This window comes from Oncorhynchus nerka, linkage group LG22 (genome assembly GCF_034236695.1).
Source record: "Oncorhynchus nerka isolate Pitt River linkage group LG22, Oner_Uvic_2.0, whole genome shotgun sequence".
NCBI classification, from domain to species: domain Eukaryota; kingdom Metazoa; phylum Chordata; class Actinopteri; order Salmoniformes; family Salmonidae; genus Oncorhynchus; species Oncorhynchus nerka.
Window position 1 is genome coordinate 48,357,813 of NC_088417.1, and position 23,673 is coordinate 48,381,485.

General features: G+C 41.5%; 1 long non-coding RNA gene across 1 annotated transcript in view; it reads right to left on the bottom strand.

Annotated features, from left to right (window-relative positions):
• Positions 1 to 327: 327 nt before the first annotated feature.
• LOC135563776 (uncharacterized) overlaps positions 328 to 23,673 on the bottom strand; it is a 36,444-nt gene continuing 13,098 nt past the window's right edge. Inside the window, exon 3 of the long non-coding RNA XR_010460491.1 lies at positions 328 to 361. This is a non-coding gene — a long non-coding RNA (uncharacterized LOC135563776). The remainder of the gene's footprint in view (positions 362 to 23,673) is intronic.

Here is a 23,673-nt window from a genome sequence, read left to right on the forward strand (position 1 = left end):
GGTGATGCAAATGTAAAAAGCATGTTAAACATTCTTCCTCCCAATGAAGTTATGTAAATTGCCTAGAACAATCTGCGATACCAAAAATATTTTCGGGCCACGCTGGTGTGGAATCGCCCAAATGTGATTTTAAATTATTATCTTTAACACAAGAGATGTGTGTGGTGTAGAAGTAGGTTTGACACTATGTAAAACCTTGAGTGCTTTCACCAAAGAGGGCTTCTATAGAATGTACTATCAATGCTTTTCACATAACCTGCACCAACATAAAAGGTTTATGCCATCGATAAACATACTATATTTAAGTGGTGCAGTTTGGTTACTTACATGGATCGGCAACTCCGGCAGCTGCTCCACTCTTCTGCAAAGAGAGAGAGAGCACAACACAATGTGTTACTATGGGCCTCAGACAAGACCCTGGTGTGCTTCTCAGCAAAATGTTATGCCACATGTAATGTGTGTTTTCCCCTCTGAGAAAAGACCAGTCGAATTGAGAAAGATTTCACACTGTTTCTGAGGTAAATCCATTCATCCTCCTGCGAGATGACAGGTGTCATCCCAGTTTGCCTGGATATCTGTCAGGATGATGTAGAGCTCAAGTAGCAACATGCCTGTGAAGTTCATATTTATCCGCAGTGCAAGTAACAAAGACCACTTTGGGCTTCTCAGAGCAGCTGTTGGGATTATGTACATCCCCCACTGCCAGGCAAAGATATCTGCATAATTAAAGTGCCAAACACAATAAGAGCCGGGGAATTTAAATAGATGGAAATCACTCTGAAGGGTCACAGTAAGGAAGTCGAAATGAATCATTGCAGGCTGAGCGGGTTTAAAACAATAGAGAGCTGAAAGTAAAGCATGACACTGTGATCTTCTACTGTACCGTCGTCAAGTCAGTAGCTTTATGTAGATGACATTGCAAAAAGCCACAACAACCTGTGCATGATGTAATCAGTGCGTAATAGTACTGTAATGCCAAGTACTATTTCGGCGTTTTATGAATGACGTCTTGCTGCGTTTGACATGGCCATGCTGTTTTTAGCATCGGTGTAGAAATAGCAGGTCTCTGTTGCCGGTGCACAATGCATTTGACCTCTGTTTTTGGAAACCATGTCATACAATATGCAGCTTATGTATAGTAAGGAGGCAAACAGCATGGACTCACTGTATGTCCACACGCAGCCCATGAAACCAAAACAATGTCTCCTCTTACATCTTTGCATGCCAGCTGTTGTCCACCATATTTGACGTGATGCGTCCCTCACTCTAAATCGGGCTTGTAATGAGCTCGACAGATAAAGCATATGTGTCTGATAGCCTTCTTGGCAGCGGAAGCAGAGAGCCCTTGGTCCTTGGAGACTCTGTGAAGAGACACCGCTGCCTTTCAACAGAATGTGCGTCCGCGTGATTAGAGACTTGGGCCAAGTCAAACCCTCCTCTCATGCCATCTGCCTGTCTTAATTGCAGACGTGAATCCTCATCATCGCAGAGTAAAGCGTTTGCACTGATCAAGGGTTTTCCATAATTTCAAGAGGGTCCTGTTTATTCAGTTGATTAGAGGCTGTCACTGGTTTCAGAACCAGTGAGGGAACTCTGTCCGCTCTTAGAGAGACACAAATATATGCTCTAGGTCTAGACTCAATCAGCTTTCCAATATCTGTGTACTTTCTGCAGTTTAGCTTCCATTTAAACTCCCTAGCTAGATGTAATTGAACATCACACAGCACCCATGCACACATTTCTTTGGGGAGAGGCACAATTGTAACAGCAGGGCAATTCAGCCCAAGCTGTATCATTATGGATGCTGGTAGAATATATGCCTCTCGTATGCCTCTGTTTCTCCCCTATAAGGGTGCTGTGCAGCCAATCTCATTCATAGGTCCATATGCTTATCCACTCTCTTTAATTTAAGCCAACAGTGTGATTTAGCTACCTGTGCCAGATCAGCTCGCTAGACAGCACACACACGACAGCAGACAGATGGCCGGCAACAATTAGACTCTGATAAGGAAGAGCAGACTGTACAATATAAACCTTAGTGGAATACCTGCAATTTCTGAAGATAAAATTGAAAATAACCTTTCAATTGTCAAGGGTATACATTTCCTTCAGAAAGTATTCATACCTTTTAACTTATTGTTGTGTTACAGCCTGAATTCAAAACCCCATAATGACAAAGTGAAAACATGTATTTAGAAAAGTTTGCAAATTTATTGAAAAATAAATACAAAAAATATATATAATTTACATAAGTATTCACACCCTATTGGTGGCGATTAGAGCTTTGAGTCATCTTGGGAATGTCTGTATCAGCTTTGCACACCTGGATTTGGGGATTTTCTCCCATTCTTCCTTGCATATTTTCTCAAGCGCTGTTAAGTTAGATGGGGAGCTGCAGTGAACAGCAATCTTCAAGTCTGGGCTTTGGCTGGGCCACTCAAGGACTTTTACATTCTTGTTCTGAAGCCATTCCAGTGTTGCTTTGGTTGTATGCTTGGGGTCATTGTCCTGTTGGAACGTAATTTTCCCCCAGTCTAAGGTCATTTGCACTCTGAAGCAGGTTTTCTTCAAGGATTTGCCTGTATTTGGCTCCATCCATCCTTTACTAGTCTCCCAGTCCCTGCCTGTGAAAAACATACCCATGACATGATGCTGCCACCACCATGCTTCACGGTGGGGATGGTGTTAGACGGATGATGAGCTGTGCCTGGTCTTCTCCAGACATAGCGCTTTGCATTCAGGCCAAAGAGTTGAAAAAATTTGGACACACCTACTAGTTCAAGGGTTTTTCTTTATTTTACTATGTTCTACATTGTAGAATAATAGTGAAGACCTCAAAACTATGAAATAACACATATGGAATCATGTACTAACCAACGAAGTGTTAAACAAATCCAACTATATTTTATATTTGAGATTCTTCAAAGAAGCCACCCTTTGCATTGATGACAGCTTTGCACACTCTTAAAGTGGTTCCTCCTTTAAAAGTTGTCATACTGCGGCACACCTTGCGTGCTGCTGCAGCATTCTGTGGCACATTATTTAAGCCATTTTGCCACAACTTTATAGTATGCTGGGGTCATTGTCCATTTGGAAGACCCATTTGCGACCAAGCTTTAACTTCCTGACTGATGTCTTGAGATGTTGCTTCAATATATCCACCTAATATTCCATGATGCCAGCCATTTTGTGAAGCACACCAGTCCCTCATGCAGCAAGCACCCCCACAACATGATGCTGCCACCTCCGTGCTTCACGGTTGGGATGGTGTTTTTCGGCTCGCAACCCTCCGCCTTTTTCCTCCAAACATAATGATGGTCATTATGACAAAACAGTTCTATTTTTGTTTCATCAGAAGAAATTTCTCCAAAATGTAAGAACGTTGTCCAAATGTGCAGTTACAAACCCTAGTCTGGCTTTTTTATGGTGGTTTGGAGCAATGGCTTCTTCCTTGCTGTGTGGCTTTTCAGGTTATGTCGATATAGGACTCGTTTTACTGTGGATATAGATACTTTTGTACCTGTTTCCTCCAGCATCTTCACAAGGTCCTTTGCTGTTGTTCTGATTGATTTTCCCTTTTCGCACCAAAGTACGTTCATCTCTAGGAGACAGAACGCGTCTCCTTCCTGAGCGGTATGGCGGCTGTGTGGTCCCATGGTGTTTATACTTGGGTACTATTGTGTGTACAGATGAATGTTGTACCTTCAGGTGTTTGGAATTTGCTCCCAAGGATGAACAGACTTGTAGAAGTCTACAATTTGTTTCTGGCTGATTTCTTTTGATTTTCCCACGACTTGCCAAAACTATAGTTTGTTAACAAGACATTTGTGGAGTGGTTGACAAACAAGTTTTAATGACTCCAACCTAAGTGTATGTAAACTTCCGACTTCAACTGTATATACATATATTTAAAAAATATGTAAATCTCAGAACATTAACCATGTGTGATCGCTTGTTTTCTACTGTTCTGTAGTTTCGACCCAATGATTCGTCTGACAAACAAAAACCTTTGCGTCCTGCAGGCCCAGGCAAGGATTAAGCTGGTGAGACATTCAATAACATCATCTTCACAGACGAATCAACCGTGGCCCTTGAGCAATTTGCTCAAAATTGCTACAGACAAAAAGGGAAGAGATCAAGAAGATTAATGAAAGCATAAAGATGTTGATGAATAAATGCTGTTTTGAGTTAGAAATGTAACACTTTAAGAGTACTTAATCATTGAATACATTGCAAAAAAAAGTATATAAATAGTATATTGTCCTGCTAATAGGAATCATTTGATTGATGGGCTACATTCTTTATTGTAAGCACAGTGTCACACATAATTTGTATCTACCTTTCCAATTACTTGAGAGTTTGGGAATTACAAATGTGCGCTTTCTTTTTATTTACATTGTTTTAGTTTGAACGTGCAGACTTTTTTTCTTTAAATTATTGTTTTATCTAGGATGCTACATTTTTGACCAGTTGCAATTGTAAGTAGGCCTATTAAAAATATCCTACCTCAGCCAGTTAAGTTATTTTATATAGGTCTAGGCTCCGAAGAAATAGACAATTAAGCCCTCTTGTTGTTTGTAAAGTCAAATTCAAAAAGGCACTCGCACATCTGAGCCATCTTTTTTTGCAGGTGCATGGCAACAGCCGGATGAGATGAGGAAAAAGAAGGAACCCGTACACTGCTCTTGATCGTATCACGTATTATCTTTAATAAGCGTTACGTATCGGCCTCACGGCCTTTGTCAGAGCTTTTGTGAGTTTTTTAAATTAGCACCCTTATATAGACCACACCCACATTCGTTACACGCATCGAAAGGGGTTGGAGGCGAAGCTCAAGATGGGGAGGACAATTATTTTGTAAAGGTTGAATAGTCTATTGTTCAGCTAATAGCCCACCCTGCTATGCCTATGAAAAACTAATAATAATAGTTTTTCCCCTTTCCACGTTAAAGATTCCAATTGATACGTGTTTTTAGCCACAATTGGCCCCAACCCCAACCCCTAATACATTTGGGCACAGTCGATAGCGTGCTGGACTTCAGGCTAGAATGTTGGTTCGAAACCTGCTCCCTGCTTGCTATAATGAATGAGTTTGAAACACCTGGCATTGGATATGGCAGATTTTTTTTTAAACAAGCTAAATAGCGATTTTCGTAAATTAACTTTATGACAAAAAATATGCACGTTGGTCTCTACATTAACTAACATATTCCTCTCAATTGTACATTTTTTGCTTGACTCATTATGACGTTAAAACGACATACATTTGCTTCCCCGTGATGTTTCGTCAGCCATCTTTGCTGAAGTCACCAGGGACGGGTGGCCCGCATCAAATTCGTCATTGGAACCACTTGATATGATTGGTCATATAAAAACCTTGGGACCCAAATGCATAATGAGTGCTCTATCTCCCCTTGTGGTGGTCTGGAGCAATGAAGCCATGACGCTAGGTACCTCTAAGTCCTGCAGTGTAGGCTTGCAACTTTAAAAAAAAAAATATATATATATATATATATATATATATTTTTTTTTTACCCCCTTTTCTCCCCAATTTCGTGGTATTCAATTGTCAGTAGTTACTATCTTGTCTCATCGCTACAACTCCCGTACGGGCTCGGGAGAGACGAAGGTCAAAAGCCATGCGTCCTCCGAAACACAACCCAACCAAGCCGCACTGCTTCTTAACACAGCGTGCATCTAACCTGGAAGCCAGCCGCACCAATGTGTCGGAGGAAACACCATGCACCTGGCGACCTGGTTAGCGTACACTGCGCCCGGCCCACCACAGGAGTTGCTAGTGCGCGATGAGACAAGGATATCCCTACCAGCCAAACCCTCCCTAACCCGGACGACGCTAGGTCAATTGTGCGTCGCCCCACGGACCTCCCGGTCGCGGCCGGCTGCGACAGAGCCTGGGCGCGAACCAAGCTCGCAACTTTTAAAGGAGGAACCACTATAGGTGAGTCCAAACTTTTGACTGCTCTGTATACAAATTAGATGTCTGTATTTAATTTACAATAAATGTGCAAACATTTCTAAAATCATGTTTTCACTTTGTCATTACGGTGTATTGTGTGTAGATGAATGAGAGATAAATATATTTAAGCAATTGTGAATTCAGGCTGTAAGACAACAAAATGTGGAATAATTAAAATGGGTATGAATACTTTCCGAAGGCACTGTATCAGATTCAATTCACACAAGGCTATCACACAAAGCTAAGTACAGTGGGGAGAACAAGTATTTGATACACTGCCGATTTTGCAGGTTTTCCTACTTACAAAGCTTGTAGAGGTCTGTAATTTGTATCATAGGTACACTTCAACTGAGAGACGGAATCTAAAACAAAAATCCAGAAAATCACATTGTATGATTTTTAAGTGATTAATTTGCATTTTATTGCATGCAATAAGTATTTGATCACCTACCAACCAGTAAGAATTCCGGCTCTCACAGACCTGTTAGTTTTTCTTTAAGAAGCTCTCCTGTTCTCCACTCATTACCTGTATTAACTGCACCTGTTTGAACTCGTTACCTGTATAAAAGACACCTGTCCACACACTCAATCAAACAGACTCCAACCTCTCCACAATGGCCAAGACTAGACAGCTGTGTAAAGACATCAGGGATAAAATTGTAGACCTGCACAAGGCTGGGATGGGATACAGGACAATAGGCAAGCAGCTTGGTGAGAAGGCAACAACTGTTGGCGCAATTATTAGAAAATGGAAGAAGTTCAAGATGACGGTCAATCACCCTCGGTCTGGGGCTCCATGCAAGATCTCACCTCGTGGAGCATCAATGATCATGAGGAAGGTGAGGGATCAGCCCAGAACTACACGGCAGAACCTGGTCAATGACCTGAAGAGAGCTGGGACCACAGTCTCAAAGAAAACTATTAGTAATACACTACGCCGTCATGGATTAAAATCCTGCAGCGCACGCAAGGTCCCCCTGCTCAAGCCAGCGCATGTCCAGGCCCGTCTGACATTTGCCATTGACCATCTGGATGATCCAGAGGAGGAATGGGAGAAGGTCTAAAGCTTTTTGGTCTAAACTCCACTCGCCATGTTTGGAGGAAGAAGGATGAATACAACCCCAAGAACACCATCCCAACCGTGAAGCATGGAGGTGGAAACATCATTCTTTGGGGATGCTTTTCTGCAAAGGGGACACGACAACTGCACCGTATTGAGGGGAGGATGGATGGGGCCATGTATCGCGAGATCTTGGCCAACAACCTCATTCCCTCAGTAAGAGCATTTGAAGATGGGTCATGGCTGGGTCTTCCAGCATGACAACGACCCGAAATACACAGCCAGGGCAACTAAGGAGTGGCTCCGTAAGAAGGATCTCAAGGTCCTGGAGTGGCCTAGCCAGTCTCCAGACCTGAACCCAATAGAAAATCTTTGGAGGGAGCTGAAAGTCCGTATTGCCCAGTGACAGCCCCGAAACCTGAAGGATCTGGAGAAGGTCTGTATGGAGGAGTGGGCCAAAATCCCTGCTGCAGTGTGTGCAAACCTGGTCTAGAACTACAGGAAACATATGATCTCTGTAATTGCAAACAAAGGTTTCTATACCAAATATTCAGTTCTGCTTTTCTGATGTATCAAATACTTATTGCAATAAAATGCAAATTAATTACTTAAAAATCATACAATGTGATTTTCTGGATTTTTGTTTTAGATTCCGTCTCTCAAAGTTGAAGTGTTCCTATGATAAAAATTACAGACCTCTACATGCTTTGTAAGTAGGAAAACCTGCAAAATCGGCAGTGTATCAAATACTTGTTCTCCCCACTGTATGTGTCTGGTGTGTTAATGAGAAAGCTGTTCAGAAATGGCAAAAATCAAGTAGCACTATATTCTATATTCATAGACCTATCTAATTGTGTTGTGTACCCATCCGTTGATACAGGAAATAAGCAAAAATATACCATCCAATCTGACCATGTTAATGACTACAATAGGGGTGGCCGGTCGCCTGGAGAGTAGGAGCATTGGGCCAGTTACCGAAAGGTTGCTGGATCGAATCCCCGAGCTGGCCATATAAAAAAAATATGTTGTTCTGCCACTGAGCAAGGCAGTTAACCCACTGTTCCCCGGGTGCTGAAGACGTGGATGTCGATTAAGGCAGCCCTCCGCACCTCTCTGATTCAGAGGGGTTGGGTTAAATGTGGAAGACAATTTTCAGTTGAATGCATTCAGTTGTACAACTGACTAGGTATCGCCATTTCCCTTTCCCAAAGGAAGTCCTTACTATGACAAATACTAAAGTAACAAGCTTTCTGGCAGCAGAAAATTCTGGAAAATCTCAACTGACAAATTACTTTCCACTGAATTCTAAGTTCCCCCTGCATTCCATTTATGTCATTAGTGGGAGAGTTGGGCATCGTTGCTGCGTGCTTTCCCTGATATTTACAGGCATGATTTGTCCTCTAAGTGTTCCTATTAATTGTAATTACAGTGCCATACTTCCTGAAGATGGAGAGAGACAAAAGAGTTCCACTGAGTTTTTAAGAGCTTCTTACATGCCCAGATATTTCCCTAATTAAAGTGCTAATCGCTTTCCTATGAGAGGGCAAGTCAGGTCAGGGTAAGAAAGGATGCAAGCTCACTGCTAATATGTAGCCACGTGCCCAGGCCACTCCACTCATGGAGTGGACAACTTTCCCCCAGACTGCCGCGGACGTGCCCCGTGCATGTCATTGCCTGCCTAGTAGTAAGTAACCTGGAAACACCTCCAGTTTGAGAATGAGTTTGAGATCTACTTAATATAATAGCTCTGGGCAGTGTTGTAGTCAAGTCACTAAACCTTGAGTCCGAGTCTAGTCCCAAGTCCCCGTGCTCGAGTCAGAGTTGAGTCATGAATCCCTATGGCTAAGTTCATGTCAAGTCCGAGTCATCAATGTTCGAGTCATTTGAAGTTCGACGTGGTTCCGATCTTTCCGATTTTTCTATTACATATTTGACATTGTGCCACACTCTTTGCACACTGCTGAAAAACTAATGATTCGGGGTTCTGTAGACATATTGTTACTGCAGTTATTTCACTCGTACTGCCAGCTTGCCGGTGTTGAGCCGAAAATCTCCCCCTTGCCAGAATCCCCCCCCCCCCCCCCTTCGAGTTCTTCATTGATGCGATTTGCTTGCCAGTTGAGATTTCTGCTCTTCACTCCATTGTCAGTTTAGCCTACATTTCACTGATCTTAGTAGCAGGACGCGTTTTTTGGTTTGGGTATTTGTTTCAAGTGTATGTGGCGTTTCTAGCTTGTATGGCACCCTGGGCGAACCCCCCTTCAGCTCCCGTGCCCGCCCGCACCCGGGGGCGCCCCGTACCTAAATCCGCTACTGATTTGTATTACTCTATAAATAATTATTTTTGCCAAAATTCGTCATCTCCTCCATGTCTTATTTGACTAATATTTTTGAAAGTGTAAGGATAATAATTCAGCCATAGCTGTTCTGAAATGTTTATTGCTTGCCAACATTTTACTCCATCCTCTATGTTTAATATAACACACATACATTCGTTATTAATTTCGGTTGCCTAACCTGATGTGTACAACAGAAGTATTTGACTCTAGCCACAAAATTAAGGAAATTAAAAGGGGGGCAGGAGGGAGATTTTCGGCACAACACCTGAGCAGAGCCTGCCTGTCTGCCTAGAATACTCGCTGCTCTGCGCACCCAGTGCTGATAATATTCTGTTTATCATAGTAGCCTATCCAGTCCAAATGAAAATACACATCACGAGCAATGTTCCCTCTAAACTGCGCGCAGCTCCCCGGGACTACCGCAGATGAAATATAAGCATGAGCAGAGAAGCACAAGATTGAGTTTTCCCTTCACTGGGAACACTATCAACGTTTCCCTTTTCTGTGGGAATTATGATCGAAGCAACACAATATTAGCCTCTTTCAATGCAACATACCGAAACAAAATTAATTATGAAATATATTTTGTTGTAGTCAGAACGCATCAGGGTAGGACACGATTTTATTGACAATAGGCCCGTACTCAACACAGACCGGTGTGCCATAACCAATCTGAGCTGCAGTAGGCCTACATGCAATTTTTTTTTTTTTTTTTTTTACAACACGAGCGGTCAAGAGTGGATGTGCTTGTTTTGAGATCAAAGCGAGAGCGACATGTAGCGACGTGTGTACATGTGTTTCTATCCTTTGCTAGTTAATGAGATATTAGCCCAGTTATAGATCATTTGTAGTCAGCAATAGGGGAGTGATTGCTCCCTACAAGAGCACCAAACGTGTGCATTTCTAGGCTGCACTCCAAACACTTAAATGACAAACCCTCTCCCCTCAATTTAAGTGGACACTTCTGATTACGTTTCATGACGTCTGACGAGTTGACACTTGCACCGCAACGGTCAAATGGAATAATTAATGCATTTTAAAATGGGCCGCTACTTTACTTTACTATTTATATTTATTCCTTAAGAAGATATTGTACTTTTTACTCCATACATTTTCATTGACAGACAAAGGAACTTGTTACATTTTGAGTGCTTAGGACAATAGTCCAATTGACGCACTTATCAACCAAACATCCCTGGTCATCCTTACTGCCTCTGATCTGGCGGACTCACTAAACACACATGCTTCGTTTGTAAATGATGACTGAATGTTGGAGCGTTCCCCTGGCAATCCGTAAATTAAAAATTAAAATATAAAATGGTGGTGTCTGGTTTGCTTAATATAAGGAATTTGATATGATTTATGATTTATGCTTTTACTTTTACTTTTGATACTTAAGTACATTTTAGCAATTACATTTACTTTTGATACTTAAGTATATTTTAAATCAATTTAAAAAAAACTTTACTCAAGTAGAATTTTACTGGGTGATTTGACCTTTAATTGAGTCAGTTTCAAATAACGCATCTTTACTTTACTCAAGTATGACAGTTGGGTACTTTTTCCAGTTGGGTACTTGATTCTCTGTAATAATGGTATGGATTTTATTTTACAGTCAATTCCCGCTGGAATTTTCACTATGTTCAAGTTTGCGCTCAGCAGATCTGACATTTCCTCATTGATTAAAAAAAGGGAACATTGGTCACGAGAAGGCAAATACGAGTCACCAATGGTTGAGTCCAAGTCGAGTCACAAGTCCTTGACTGGAGTACAATATGGCTATAGGTTTAAAAAGTCATTGGGGGCCATACTTGCAAACATTAGAATAAGTTTAAGTTTAAGCATCAGCCAATTAAAATCGTTGACAATGTTGCACGTGATCAATAGCTACATATTAGCTGCTCCCATTAGATAACCTGGCACATTCAGCCCTATGCTAACCTAACCAGGTGGCCGTAATTATTTCCTGTAACAAATTCCACACCAGCCTATCAAATATCTTAAACGTTTTATCTTCCAACCAATGGAATTTCTTAAAATAGGTCAACTTGGCTACCAGAGGTATATATTTAAACCTCCTGTTTCAAGGTTTAATTTGGTTCCCCTTCACTTGGTCTGTCTCAAGTGCAGAGTGACAATATCGTATCCTTGACTAGGCTACTTACCAACGTTACCTTAGACAAAATTCATCAGGTTTGTTTTCGCATATATGACTAAATCCCACGTTTTTGCTTATCCATATCACATACAGTACGAGTCAAAAGTTTGGACATACCTACTCATTCAAGGGTTTTTCTTTATTTGTACGATTATCTACATTGTAGAATAATAGTGAAGATATCAAAATATTTTAGATTATTTAAAGTAGCAACCCTTTGCCTTGATAGCTTTGCACAATCTTGGCATTCTCTCAACCAGCTTCACCTGGAATGCTTTTCCAACAGTCTTGAAGGAGTTCCCACATATGCTGAGCACTTGTTGGCTGCTTTTCCTTCACCCTACGGTCCAAATCATCCCAAACTATCTCAATTGGGTTGAGGTCAGATGATTGTGGAGACCAGGTCATCTGATGCAGCACTCCATCACTCGCCTTCTTGGTAAAATAGCCCTTACACAGCCTGGAGGAGTGCTTTGGGTTATTGTCCTGTTGAAAACAAATTATAGTCCCACTAAGCGCAAACCAGATGGGACGGAGTGGAGTATAAGTGCAGAATGCTGTAGTAGCCTTGCTGGTTAAGTGTGCTTTGAATTCTAAATAAATCACAGACAGTGTCACCAGCAAAGCACCCCCACACCACCTCCTCCATGCTTCATGTTGGGATCCACACATGCAGAGTTCATCCATTCACTTACTCTGCATCTCACAAAGACACGACGGTTGCAACCAAATATTAATCAGACCAAAGGAGAGATTTCCACCGGTCAAATGTCCATTGCTTATGTTTCTTGGCCCCAACAAGTCTCTTCTTATTATTGGTGTCCTTTAGTAGTGGTTTCTTTGCAGCAATTCGACCATGAAGGACGGGTTCACGCAGTCTCCTCTGAACAGTTGATGTTGAAATGTGTCTGTTACTTGAACTCTGTGAAGGATTTATTTGGGATGTCATTTCTGAGGCTGGTAACTCTAATGATCTTATCCTCTGCAGCAGAGTTGACTCTGGGTCTTCCTTTCCTGTGGCGGTCCTCATGAGAGCCAGTTTCATCATAGTGCTTGATGGTTTTTGCAAATGCACTTGAAGAAACTTTCAAAGTTCTTGAAATGTTCCGGATGTCTTAAAGTAATGATGGACTGTCGTTTCTCTTTGCTTATTTGAGCTGTTCTTGCCATAATATGGACTTGATCTTTTACCAAATAGGGTTATCTTCTGTATACTACCCCTACCTTGTCACAACACAACTGATTGACTCAAAAGCATTAAGAAGGAAAGAAATTCCACAAATTAACCATTAACAAGGCACACCTGTTAATTCAAATTCAATCCAGGTGACTACCTCATGAAGCAGGTTGAGAGAATGCCAAGAGTGTGCAGAGCTGTCATTAAGACAAAGGGTGGCTACTTTGATGAATCTCAATTTTAAAATATATTTTGATTGATTGATTGATTTTTTATTTCACCTTTATTTAACCAGGTAGGCAAGTTGAGAACAAGTTCTCATTTACAATTGCGACCTGGCCAAGATAAAGCAAAGCAGTTCAACACATACAACAACACAGAGTTACACATGGAGTAAAACAAAACATACAGTCAATAATACAGTACATTTAACACTTTGTTGTTTATTACATGATTCCATATGTGTTATTTCATAGTCTTGATGTCTTCAATATTATTCTACAATGTAAAAAACAGCAAAAATAAAGAAAAACCCTTGAATGAGTAGGTGTGTCCAAATCTTTGACATGAACTGTACATCCATGTGCTTTTACCGACAAAAGGTAAAGCAGATCTATACAACATTGAAGTTCATCCAATAACATAACAAAAAGTCAAGGAATTGTGTGAAGTAGCTGTCATGTACTTTTATCATCATTACTTTCCTGGTGGCACACACCGCTAAATTGTGCTCATTAACCGTGGGTTCGAGGCCCCTTCACTTCAAGCATTTCTGTGAAGGAAAACAGTGTTAACTGCCGGTCGACACATGTGACAAAGTGGATGGTTATAATAATGCATATATAAACATTGTACCCTTCACGTAGAAATGTAGCCTACATGTCTATGTAATGTAGCCTACAGTAGCGACAATTATTAATATAGCACGGCCAATAGTCTATGTGTCGGTCTGCAAGAGGGACTCCCAACAAGAATCTCCTCATTAAATGTATTCGTAATCTTCATTGACAAGGTTTTGGCTGCACTTCTCTAAACGATATATGTAACTCCACATTTCAAAGATATTTTCTTTTAGCTCAGCTGGGATTTGAACTCACCAGGAGCCAGGCTCGCAATACTGCGAGCTAATCATCCAATTGAACATTCATGTGTGCTTTAGTAACTTTGATTAGCAGATGGTGCTGTTTGACTGATGTTAAGGACGCTCTTATGGAAAAGTGTTCTATCAGTCTAAGTACGTCAACGATTTGAATTGGCTGATATGGAATTTGAAACGGACATAATCACGGCCACCTGGTGAGGATAGCATAGTGGGCCAGGTTAGGTCATTGGAATAGCTAACATGTAGTCTTTGATCACGTGCAACCATGTCAACATATTTTATTGGCTGACGCTTAAACTTAATGACATGCTCTGAAAATTTGGTGACCACTAAACGTTTTTTAAACCTCCCACTTTGGATTGGATATGTCAATGTATAGTTCAAACATGCATAATCTATGAGCAGAATTACTGTCTTACTTCAATTAGCCATGACATCCCTAGTTTGAAAGTTACTTTTCTGGAAGCTGTGCTGTGCAATTTTCACTTAAGATTCCCCCACGTGGACCAGCCCCCTAACGATTCAAGTTCTAGCCAATGAGCTTCAGCCCCTCCCCATTTGAGAGACAGCTAGCAACATGCACACACAGCAGAGAGCGAGAGAGAGAGACAGCAATGACGTTGCGCACGTATTGGAACATACAGTTGAAGTCGGAAGTTAATATACACTTAGGTTGGAGTCACTAAAACTTGTTTTTCAACCACTCCACAAATTTCTTGTTAACAAACTATAGTTTTGGCAAGTCGGTTAGGACATCCATTTTGTGCGTGACACAAGTCATTTTTCCAACAATTGTGATACAGTGAATTATAAGTGAAATAATCTGTCTGTAAACGACAGATTATTTCACTTATAATTCACTGTATCACAATTCCAGTGGGTCAGAAGTTTACATACACTATGTTGACTGTGCCTTTAAACAGCTTGGAGAATTCCAGAAAATGATGTCATGTCTTTGGAAACTTCTGATAGGCTAATTGACATAATTTGAGTCAATTGGAGGTCTACCTGTGAATGTATTTCAAGGCCTACCTTCAAACTCAGTGCCTCTTTGCTTGACATCATGGGAAAATCAAAAGAAATCAGCTAAGACCTCAGTAAAAAATGTGTAGAACTCCACAAGTCTGTTCAGGCTTTTGGAAATTGCTCCCAAGGATGAAGGACCACGTTCATCTGTACAAACAATAGTACGCAAGTATAAACACCATGGGATCACGCAGCCGTCATACAGCTCAGGAAGGAGGCGCGTTCTGTCTCCTGGAGATTCATGTACTTTGGTGTGAAAAGTGCAAATCAATCCCAGAACAACTTCAAAGGACCTTGTGAAAAAGGACCTTGCAAAAGTATCTATATCCACAGTAAAACGAGTCCTTTATCGACATAACCTGAAAGGCCGCTCAGCAAGGAAGAAGACACTGCTCCAAACCGCCATAGAAAACTGGTGCACTTCACAAAATAGATGGCATCATGAGGTAAAATATGTTGATATATTGAAGCAACATCTCAAGTAATCAGTCAGTCAAGTTAAAGCTTGGTCGCAAATGGGTCTTCCAAATGGACAATGACCCCAAGCATTCTTCCAAAGTTGGCTTAAGGACAACAACGTCAAGGTATTGGAGTGGCCATCACAAAGCCCTGACCTCAATCCTATAGAACATTTGTGGGGAGAACTGAAAAAGTGTGTGCGAACAATGAGGCCTACAAACCTGACTCAGTTACACCAGCTCTGTCAGGAGGAATGAGACAAATTTCACCCAAATTATTGTGGGAATCTTGTGGAAGGCTACCTGAAATGTTTGACTCAAGTTAAACAATTTAAAGGCAATGCTACCAAATACTAATTGTGTGTATGTAAACTTCTGACCCACTGGGAATGTGACAAAATAAATAAAAGTGTCACGTCCTGACCTTGGTTCCTTTTTTGTGTTTCTATTTTAGTTTGGTCAGGGTGTGAGTTGGGGTGGGCATTCTATGTTTGGTTCTGTGTGTTAGATTTCTATGTGTTTGGCCTGGTATGGTTCCCAATCAGAGGCAGCTGTCAATCGTTGTCTCTGATTGAGAACCATACTTAGGCAGCCTGTTTTCCCACTATGGGTTGTGGGTAGTTGTTTTCCGTTTTGTGTGTATTGCACCTTGCAGAACTGTTCGTTTGTCGGGTTGTTGTTTTTTGTTCAAGTATTCGTATTTATTAAAAGTATTATGAATACTTTACCACGCTGCGCTTTGGTCCTCTTCTCCCGACGACAGTCGTTATAAAAAGCTGAAATAAATCATTCTCTCTACTATTATTCTGACATTTCACATTCTTAAAATAAAGTGGTGATTAAATGTCAGGAATTGTGAAAAACTGAGAGTTTAAATATATTTGGCTAAGGTGTATGTAAACTTCCGACTTCAACTGTATGTTACATGGTAGACAATCTTTGGGGACCACTTTTTTCGTAGTTTTTTTTTTAGATCTTTAGTCTGCAGCATTCAAAAATATGGAGCTTCCCGAAGCTTCTGCACATGAGTATATTCTTTACTTTACACGCAGACAACAGCCTACTCGGGCGAATGGTGCTTGTTTAATAAAGTTAGGTCAAAGATGAATCAGTGTCTGCAAGATTACATAAACATCAGAGTATTCTACATAACCGAACCAATTATAATAGTATAGTATAACATTACTTTAAGACAAAAACACTGCATTCAATTGAGCATGATAGTTTTACCGGTGAGACATCCATGCAGCATCATTCTGCATAGTAACCATTTAAACTCAATTAGTTTCATGAGGATACGTATTGAGCTCTTCTTGAGTCATACAGTATTGTTTCGAAGTAGCCTACAGTGTTGTTTTGATTTATGGAGTGAATTAATTTTAAAGCAGATGGTGTTAAAACACCCACACCGGGAGAAATTCACTTTCTTTAGCTGAAAGACGAAGACCAGAGCTTACCCAAGATGTTTCACAACGATTTAAGTATGTTATATTTAGGTTTGAAGTGACAAATCAAACTGCCCAGTGTGAATACAGTATATTTTCCTATGATATGACATACAAATTATTTTCAGCCTACGTTTCATTTCAGGGCTGTTTTAAAAACAAATGTTACCACCCACCAGCATGGCATTATTAATTAATGAGAAACAGCTGCAAAGCTATTCCTCTTCGTGACTGAGATGAGCCAAGCGACCTTGTGTCCACTTGACTGTCTGAGCCATGGAGAGAAAAAAAAGGAAAAAAAATCAAACTTCTGTTTTTGCACCTCCACATTTAATTACCTGAATATTATCATAATCCATTGGATATTTTATACATTTTCACTTATTCTTGAGCTAGTCTCTATTAAAATAATATCTAACCATTTTATGAATGGTACAAAACATTACTTTGGCCACCCCTCTGTATGTTAAAGTTAAATTGTGTTTTTAAATAGATTTATCGAAGATACTGAAGTGAATTGTGATCTCCTTCAGGTCTGGGGCCATGGCCTCTGTTTAGGACCCTGTGTAGCCCTGCACCACTCCACCTACACAAGAACGCTCTGGGGCTATGTAGTGACTGTAGGAATGGAGATCAGCTGATCTAACTACAGAGGGACCCAAGAAGGATCCTTTCTATCAGACGCCATACAGCGGAAAAGAAAGACCTGGACCAACTTTTAGCATTTTGCAGGATGAATGGTTTTTACCACAACATTTTTGCTTTACTACACGCTTTAACGTTACGTTAGCAGATAATGAAGAGGCACCCGTGATATAACATTCAAGGAATATATAGTGACATGTCATTTGTGGCGTGCATGATCATGAGCAAAGTCATTGTAGCCTATCATTTCACTTCCCCTGTGAGAACCATGAGCACAGGCTGATTTGACTTTGCTGCATGCCAGCAGCTTTATGGAAGATGACACAACTTTGGAGATAACAATGGATGGCAAAGTCAAAGATAGGCCAGTGGTTTCCATCTGTGGCTTAGTTTTCCCTAAATCAATGCTAATAACAAATCCAGAACCAGCAAAACAGCAAGCTGGTTAATCTTTAGAATACGGTGTAGTAAAGATAATAACCAGCAATAACAGACAACATTAGCTAAGATAAGGTTAGCATGCTAACTAGGTACACTAACAGCTGTCAGTGCCCTATTTGTTGATGTTTATCAATTCCACATGGACATTCCCAATTCCCAAATTCTCCTCAATTCATATGTATAAGTAGCCTTCGTCATTCTTCAGAGGTGGAACCTAAATGAGCATTTTCTTTCTAGGACAGGAAATGACATTGAAATAGTGGTGGCCACTAGGCTTGGGCGGTATACCATATACCAGGGTATTTGGAAATAGCCACGGGAAATTTTTCAATACCGTCAATATCGTTGAAACAATTTCTTTGAAGTTTTGTTTTTACACATTTGAATATTTGTAGGTACTTTTTTAAATAAATACTTGCAGTCAACTTGTGCAATACGTTAGGGAGATAAAGATTGCGTTCTTCATTTCACCTGTCATATAAGCTTCAGAATGAAAAATGAACAGTAGTCACCGTCACGTGGTGTTTGTTTACAAGCACACAACAGTTAGAGACCGGAGCCTTGTGAGTTACTCACTGTTGTGCAGCACGCGCCAGATGATCCAGCTAGTTACATTATGGAATTCATAACTAAATGTTTGCCAGCTAGATATAATAGCTATTAAGTTAACTGTCTAAAATGTGCTAAATGCTATGCAATTTGATTTGGTTAGCTAATTTAGTAGCTAGTTAGCCATCTAGCTACCTAAAGCGTTAGCTTCTTCCAAAATCAAGCTTCACTTACAAACAACAGAGAATCCCCTCCTGGATCAAGAGCCATGCTGTCTAATATTTGTTTTGTGCATGCAGCAAACAGTGAGTATAATTTTTTGTTTACTTGTATAACTTTGTCTGTCCTACAAATAGTTTAGGTCAGAGACCGTATAAAACTTTCGCAATCCGCTCATTAGCATTGTGTTAGCATTCTCTATGGAATTTTACATGTATTTGCTAGCATTGCTAACTTTCAGATTACAGAGGCCCAGTGGGGTTTAAAAATAGTACCAATTGTGTTCAGTGCCGGTATTAGAGAATATCCCAGTATGGCACAAGGTCTGTATGAAGGAACAGTATGACAATCTGGGTACCGTAGCATAGCCTACCTGTGTATTTGTCCTAGTGGCGCATGCTGTGGTGGTGTTTGTGTCTTGCAAAAAATGTTATACTTGGCTATTATATTCTGTTCTGTTATGTAGAATACTGTGATCATTATGTGATTTCACAGACATTGATTCAGCTTTGATATAACTTTATTAAATGAGCACCATGACTGCTTGCCTGAGTAGCCTGTTCTCTGCACATAGAGAATACACATGCAGAACGTGATCCGCACACGAGCATAAGCTTCGGGATGTGCAGTGGACTTTAGTGCATCACAAAAAAAAGTTGGCTCCTCACCCACCCCGTAATCTAAATAGTAAACTTTTTCTAATGTTCGCAAGTATGTCCACATTGTGTTTAAATGGAAGACCTACAAACAATTATTTGTATTAACAAGCAAAAATGCCTATTTGCATGATTTTATCTTACAGGTTCAGCAGTGTAGTTAGCTCTACTGGTGAGCAAAAGTCATCAAAACAGCAATTCCTAACCTCGATTTGGATGAGGACTTCTATTTCAATAAATCAGAGACGAAGGACATAATGCCTTTTCCAGACTAGGCCCAAATCCCCATCACTCAGAGGAGGCAAAGGCGGTTCTATAGGAGTGGATAAGTTGCCATTACCCTCCATTCTATTGGTGAACGTGCAATCACTGGAAAACAAACTGGATGAGATCTGTTCAAGACTATCCTATCAACGGGACCTGACGAACTGTAATATCCTATAATTCACCGAGTTGTGGCTGAACAAGGACATGAAAAATATAAATGTAGATGAACCAGTCGCCTTGATGCCTTGACGACTAGAGCCAGCAAGTTGAGTGTACACCTTCGGAACGTGAACATTCTCAGAAAGCTTTGAGGATCTGTAGCCCTGATGTCTCTCTGCTTTTGGTTTTGCGTAGAGCCTTTCTGCAGTCAATGACCAAAAGCACCCTCTTTGGCCTCATGTGTGGACTGTTATTAATATTTTCCGAATTTAATTACCTCAACCAAATTGAGATGGTTTGGGAGGAATAGAACCGCAGAGTGAAGGAAAAGCAGCCAACAAGTGCTCAGCATGTGTGTGAACTCCTTCAAGACAGTTGGAAAAGAATTCCAGGTGAAGCTGGTTGAGAGAATGCCAAGAGTGTGCAAAGCTAGCATCAAGGCAAAGGGTGGCTATTTGAAGAATCTGTTTAACACTCTTTTGGTTACTACATTATTCCATATGTGTTATTTCATCATTTTGATGTCTTCACTATTATTCCACAATTTAAAGAATATAGTACAAAACAAGAAAACCCTTGAATGAGAAGGTGTTTTAAAACTTTGGACCGGTAGTGTATGTCAAACAGTTTTGTTATAGTTCAGTCTTCTGTGATGTATATAAAGTGAGGTATTGGGATGCAAACTCATTTCAACTTTATATCTGACATGTTGAAACTAAAACTCAGTTTAAAAAGTGTGGATTCAGAAGTTCTCACCTTTACCCAAACAGTTCCTTCAACACGACAGGAGCATTAAGTAAATATGCCTTTTCCTTGTCTGAGAGGCTGGACAAGTTGAGCCTCAGGGCCCTCTACCCACCACCACAAGGCTCATGACGCACCCACAGCCTTGGATTGCAATTCTGGAGATTCGGAGGGTAAGATCTGTAATAACGAAGATCTCGTCCCATTGGTATTGGCTGGCTGTGCCTTTGACTAAGAAAGTGCTCAATTGGCCTGGCACACCAGCAGTAGGGACATTGCATTTAAGCCAGTACTGATCATGCCGCAGACACGTAGACCTTTCGAAATATACTGAAGCACTCCTTGTTCCCAGGGAGAACAGTGGCAGTCATAGACAAGGCACTGGGGTTGAGGTGGCTAGCCAGTGATGGCTCAACCACCGGCGGCTTGTCATGGCCCATCTCCTCCATGCCAGCAAAGTGCCTGGTTTGGGATTTGCTGGACAGGGGTTTGTCCCAGTTACGTTTGGTTTACGCCACGCATGCTGGGACTGCTGGGAGGAGTTGTTTCCCCGGGATGGTGCGAGACCATGGGTGCGGGCCAGTCGATACCAAGTCTGGTCTCTGCCCATTTACAGACATCAATAAATCAGAATTTTTCGTTGGGTGCCGATGCTGCACTGAGGGCGGAAAAGGGCCTTGAGCTGTGGGCTTGAGTTTCTTCTTCCTCCCCTTCCTTAATCGATTTGGAATATTTCTTTCTTAGCGATATCGAAGTTCTCGTCCTCCTCCACTTTTTCATTTTGATACAACTATTTGAGGGCCCCATATTTCATAGTCTTCTCCCAGGAGGGTAGGGGTTGTGAGTTAGCCTCATCACCAGAAGGCTATGAGGGCGATGATTCTTGTTTGGGAGTTGCTCTGCTCATTTGCAATGAAGGTAGTTGGTGCCCTACAATGCAGGCAGAACTTGGAGTTAGCGAGTGATGTTGTAGAATTCTCAAACCCAAGCAGGCAATACACATATCCTATCATCGCCCTGCATGGGCATGGGTGTATCAGTGCTGGTGCGTAGGCAGGAGACGTGCTAGGTTCTCCCTGTATAGCTGTAGCAGTCTCCATGGCTCAGAGATATTGTATTCATCGAGCAAAGTGTGAGCAAGCTAGCGTGTAGAAAAGTTTGTTTGGTGTAGCTAGGCTTGTGGCAAGTTACACTGGTTGGCTAAGCCTTGCGGCGAGAAATAGCCCTTTGTGTGGTTAGCTAGCCTTGCAGCTATCTAGCTAAGTTAGCTAAAGCCTTTCGATCGGTACTCAACACTATCGACAGGACCGGAGGTCCTACGTTCGGCAGTGTCAACCTCACAGTTCGCCTAAGAACCGTTTAGTAAGAAGACAGGAATCTAGTCAGGCTGAGGAGAGATTTTAGAGAGCGCAGTCACTTCCGCAAGGAAGAGAGTCGACAATGACCAGTTGGTGGGCGAGGGGCTCCCTTTATTTAGGAGAGGGGCTCGCCTCATTCGCCACTCGAGCTGTGTGTCTATAACAGAAACTGTGTGATTTGGATTCTTCGAGCTTGTGACCCACCCTACGGTGTATCCCATATGCGACACCTCGAAATGAGCATTAGAAATTGAACCACGTTTCAAGAGTGCTCAGGTTCTGTATGTAATCTGTTGAGTCAATTTGTTCTTGCTATTACACTGTTACACAGCCCGTGTAAATAGCCAGGTTTTTTCGTATATATTTTCTATCTACGAACTAAATATACTTTCCTGCAACCCGCCTCACCCAATGTGGTACCGATCTGCTATATTTATTTCTTATAACTGGAACCTCCATCAGTCTTTGTTATCCACGCTTGCGCCCTTGGTTTCATGCATGTTACGTCAGAAGCCTCCTCTCTAAATTTGTTTTATTCACTGCTTCAGCACACTCCGCCAACATTGATGTCCTATCTGAATCCTGGATTAGGAAGGCCACCAAAAATTCTGAAATTTCCATCCCCAACTACAACATTTTCCACCCAGTTAGAACTGCCAAAGGGGGAGGAGTTGCAATCTACTGCAGAGATAGTATGCAGAGTTATGTCATGCTATCCAGGTCTGTGCCCAAACAGCTTCTAATTGTAAAAATCCACCTTTCCAGAAATAAGTCTCTCACTGTTGCCGCTTGTTATAGACCGCCCTCAGCCCGCAGCTGTGCCCTGGACACCATATGTGAACTGATTGTCCCCTATTTATCTTCAGAGTTTCTACTGTTCGGTGACCTAAACTGGGATATGCTTTACACCTACAATCTAAGATAGATGCCCTCAATCTCACACAAATTATCAATGAATCTACCAGGTACAACCCTAAATCCGTAAACACGGGCACCCTCATAGATATCATCCTGATCAACCTGCCCTCTAAATACACCTCTGTTGTCTTCAGCCAGTATCTCAGCGATCACTGCTGCATTGCCTGTGTCCGCATTGCCTGCGTCCCTTCATATCACTGTCAAACGCTCCCTAAAACACTTCAGCGGCAGGCCTTTCTAACCAACCTGGACCGGGTATCCTGGAAGGATATTGACCCCTTCCCGTCAGTAGAGGATGCCTGGTTATTCTTCAAAAGTGTATTCTTTGCCATCTTAAATAAGCATGCCCCTTTTAAAAAATGTTGAACTAAGAACAGATATAGCCCTTGGTTCACTCCAGACCTGACTGCCCTTGACCAGCACAAAAACATCCTGTGGCACACTGCATTAGCATCGAATATCCCCCGCGATATGCAACTTTCCAAGGAAGTTAGGAACCAATATAAACAGTCAGTTAGGAAAGCATAGGTTAGCTTTTTCAAACAGAAATTTATCCTGTAGCACAAATTCCAAAAAGTGTTGGGACACTGTAAAGTCCATGGAGAATAAGAGCACCTCCTCCCAGCTGCCCACTGCACTGAGGCTAGGAAACACTGTCACCACAGTGTCATAAATCTACAATAATCGCGAATTTCAATAAGCATTTTTCTACGGCTGGCCATGTTTTCCACCTGGCTACCCCTATCCCGGCCAACAGCGCTGCACCCCCGTAGCAACTTGCCCAACCCCCCCCCCCCCCCTCCCACTTCTTCTTCACCCAAATCCAGATAGCTGATGTTCTAAAAGAGCTGCAAAATCTGGACGCGTACAAATCAGCAGGGCTAGACAATCTGGACCCTCTCTTTCTAAAATGATCCGCCGCAATTGTTGCAACCCCTATTACTAGCCTGTTCAACCTCTCTTTCATATCGTCTG